A 4,243-nucleotide genomic window follows, 5' to 3' on the forward strand; every position below is an offset into this window, starting at 1 on the left:
CCTGCGATACGGTCGGTTGGCGTGGCGATCTGGCCAAGGTTGCTTCTCTGCGAAGACTGGGCCTCGGGCGAGCCGAAGGTGTGCCCGTTGCTTGAGGGGGCCCTCGGGCGAGACGTGAATCCTCCGGGGTCGGCTGCCCTTGCCTGAGGCTGGGCTCGGGCGAGGCGAGATCGTGTCCCTTGAGTGGACCGAGCCTTGACCTTAATCGCACCCATCAGGCCTTTGCAGCTTTGTGCTGATGGGGGTTACTAGCTGAGATTAGGAGTCTTGGGGGTACCCCTAATTATGGTCCCCGACAGTAGCCCCCGAGCCTCGAAGGGAGTGTTGATACTCGCTTGGAGGCTTTTGTCGCACTTTTTTGCAAGGGGACCGGCCTTTCTCGGTTGCGTTTCGTTCCGGTGGGTGCGCGCGAGCGCACCCGCCGGGTGTAGCCCCCGAGGCCTCGGAGGAGTGGTTTGACTCCTTCGAGGTCTTAGCGCGTTTCGTGATGCTTCGGCCGGTCTGGTTGTTCCCTCATGCGAACTGGCCGTAGCCCGGGTGCATAGTCGAGTCCCAAGTTCTCGGGCTGGTATGTTGACGCTGTCAACGGTTTGACCGGAGCCGGGTTTGCGAGAGCAGCCCCCGAGCCTCCGCACAGAGCGAGAGGACGGTCAGGGACAGACTCGGCTTTTTTCATACGCCCCTATGTCGTCTTTCCGCAAGGAGGAGGGGGGAAAGCGCCATGTTGCCCTCGGAGGGCGCCGAACATGGTGTCTCCAGTGAGTTGCTAATGGGTAATCCGAGTGGACGCCCGTGCCCCATTCGTTAGGGGTCGGCTAGTGGCCCGGAGGCGCGCTCCAAAAGTACCTGCGGGTGATTTGCCGGACCCGGTCCCCTTTTGATGGGGTCCGAGGGCTCGATGCCTCCCTCTGGTGGGATTCCGTTACAAAATCGTTCTCGTCGGTCTCGAAAATGTCCTAGGGTACCTCGGGAGCGTAGCCCGAGCCTTGGTTATGTATCGAACGTACCCAGGGTCATCTCTTGCTCTGCGTGCTCTGAGGCGGCTATCAGAACCCTTCGAGGGCATCCTACGAACCCCTGATCAGTAGTGGGCGCGGAGCCCGAGTGGCCTGAGGTGGCTGTTGAACCCTTTCGAGGGGTCAGCCTTCGAACCTCTGACCAGTAGCGGGCGCGGAGCCCGAGTGCTCTGAGGCGGCTGTTGAACCCTTCCGAGGGGCCAGCCTTCGAACCTCTTATCAGTAGGTGGGGCTCGGGGCCCGCTTCCTTCGCGGAGAAGGATCCCTTTCAGAGTATCCCCTTTCCCGGTCCCTGTGGCAAGAGAGAGAAAGAGGAAGTGGAAAAGGATACAAAATCGAATGACGTGGCGTACCTTTTTTGACGCGGTCATTATGGCTGAGGTGAAGTGTCGCCTGCTTCGCCTGCCAAAGGTGCCGCCTGTCCTGCCGCAGAGTTAACGCAACGGGATGAGTGGCTTGCGGGGCGGCCATTGTGCGTGCGCGAGCCGTTCGAGGAACGGGCGTCTCGCTTTGAGTTTTGAATCTCGCGGCGGGTTCGGGCGAAGTGTTGAACGGGTCTCTCCTGGGCCTTTATATATTCAGGAGAGGGACCGGTGACGGTTCTTTACTCTGCTGCTCGCCTCCCACTTAGGTTTTCGCAACTCGATGGAATAGCCAGAGAAAGGAAACCACGCACCCAGTCCTCTCCGCCGCCACCTCTTCTGCTTGGTGATGGCCGACTGGGTGACCATTGTTTCGCCGTGCGACCCGTGGCCTTTCTCCACCATCACGGCGGATGACCTGGAGGCCCTTGTTGCTGATGGTTTGCTTCGCCCTCTCTCCGGTGACTCGCAGCCGGAGTGGATGGCCCCTCCGAGCGGAGCCGCCCCGTCCCCGCCGCCGGGGTATGTGGTGAGCTTCGTCTCCTTTCACGAGCGGGGGTTCGGAGTGCCGGCAAGCCGTTTTATGCGGGCGATTATGCACATCTACGGGGTGGAGCTGCACAACCTCAGTCCCAACTCCATCTCGCAAGCAGCCATCTTCGCGGTGGTTTGCGAAGGATATTTGGTGATTGCCCCCCACTGGGACCTGTGGACCCATCTCTTCTCCGCGGAGCTTTTTGCTTCGCCGACGAGGGAGAGAAGAGTTCGCATGGCGGTGCGGGCTGGTGGCTGCATCCTCCAGTTGAGGCAGGCGCGGTCGCTGCAGTACATCCCTGCCATCCTCGCGTCTTTGAACAAAGGGTGGCAGCACCGGTGGATTTATCTCCGAAATGACGATGGGAGGCTCCCGTCGTTTTCTCAACGAGTGGTGACCACCGCCGCCGAGAACTGGCGCTACGGGACCCCGCACGACAGATAGAAGAATCTCCAGCCCCTTTTGAAGGCCTTGGAGGAGCTGCGAGAAAGAGGGCTCACCGCCGCGGGGGTGGTTGCCGCCATTCATCGCCGGAGGGTGCTCCCCTTGACGGAGCGGTGGCTACCGCTTTGGGAGATGACGCCGGGGGTTGACTTGGAGGGTTTGTGGATGTCCTCAGATCCCCTTCCCGTCGATGACCTCCACAGGCGGGTAGCCGGCACGGTAGGGAAGTCAGACGCTGGCGCCCTTTCCTAGCTCTTGATGCGTCCCGATCGCGGGTGTGTGTCCCTGGTGAGTGTTCGCTCCTTCTTTCTTCTTGTGTCGGATTGCCCTTGATTCTCACAGCCGAGACTTTTCGTTCGTTTCCAGGAGGTAGGGGCTCGCAAGCCTTCCCTGCCACCGGTCCCGGAGGACGCGGTGGACCGAGCTGCGCGGAGGGTCGCCGCGGAGAAGAGGAAGGAGAAGAAGGACGCGAAGAAGGCTCGGGCCCGCGAGCGGACGCGGGCTCGGGACGCCTTGGAAAGGCTCCGTCGTCGGCAGGAGAGGGATGGGCTCCCGAGGGAGCCGTCGTCGGAGACGCCTGACGATGACGACGACGATGAAGACGATGATGAAGACGACAACATGGCTGCCCGCCTCGGCCTCAGCCCGGATCTGAGGCTGGGCCAGGGGTCGTCGAGCCAGCCCCCGAGCGTGCTGGCACCGTCGGTATCCGGGGCCGGGACGTCGGGGTCCCGGTTTGAAGAACAGGGGCAGGCCGAGGGGGTACTTGACCCCTTGGCCGAGGTAGCTGAGGTGACCTCGGGGAGTCAGGCCGAGCCGCCTGTTCCCCGAGAACCGTTGACCGTGTCGACTGCGCAGGAGGGTGATCCTCGGGTCGTCGTGGCTGCACCTGGGCAGTCCGTCCCTCGGGTGCCTCGGGCGCCCAAGGCAAGGATGGTACCGAAGCCGGCAGTGGGGCAGACCTCGGTGGTACCTTCAGGGATCGAGGTTCGAGAGACCTCCCCACAGGCACGATTGATCATGGCCCGGAGTGGGTAAGTATCTTAGGATATCTTCGTCCTGGCTCCTCCTTCGTATGTCCTGATCCTGGTTTTCCCTTTCTCCTTAGCAAGCGGAGGCACGGTTCGACCGGTCTGGCTCCCCGGAAGGTCCTCAAGACGGTGTCGGCTTCTGCGGCTAGTGCCCCGCCGGGCCTCGCCGGCCAGCTGACCTCCTCGCAAGATGCCCCAAAGCGGGGGGCTCAGGCGGCACCAGTTGCCGTGGGGCGAGCTCCCGAGGCCAACTCCTCCGTCGAGGCGACCGTCATGCCGAGGGAGGCTGCTGGCGCGGCTGCGGCCTCGAGCTCACCAGACGCGTTGCCGGCATCGGCACCGGCTGCTGCCGAGGCCGTTGCCGTTCTGGCCGTGGAGTCATCCGTCGCCGCCGATGCTGAGATGGCCGAGGCGCTGCTACCTGATGCCTCGGAGGAGGGTGGCGCGGAACCGCGACCCATCCTGGGGAGCGGCAGCCTCGTCCCCGCTGGGCGCAGTCCCGATGGGCAGCGTCAGTCGCTCCGGTTCTGGACCAGTGGGGCTTCGGATCCCCTCTTCGTTCTTGACGATGAGCGAGAGGAGCAGTCTTGGGATGGGCTTCGTGAGTGTGCTGAGGCAACGGTGGGGTCGCTTCGGTCGACCTCGGAGGTCCTTCGCAGGGACGTTCCTAAGATCCTCTAGGTAATGAGTTCAAGCATACCTTTCACGTGTTCACGACATTCTTTGTGACGCCCCGCTTCCTTTCCTCAGGATCTGACGGATCTGAGCGCCGCCAAGTCGTCGTTCATCTGCCGCGAGGCCAATGTCTGGGGTTCGCTGCGGTCTCTGAGGACCACGCTTGCCAGGGCTACCGAG

The sequence above is a fragment of the Zea mays genome, chromosome 3, assembly GCF_902167145.1.
Source record: "Zea mays cultivar B73 chromosome 3, Zm-B73-REFERENCE-NAM-5.0, whole genome shotgun sequence".
Taxonomy (NCBI): Eukaryota; Viridiplantae; Streptophyta; class Magnoliopsida; order Poales; family Poaceae; genus Zea; species Zea mays.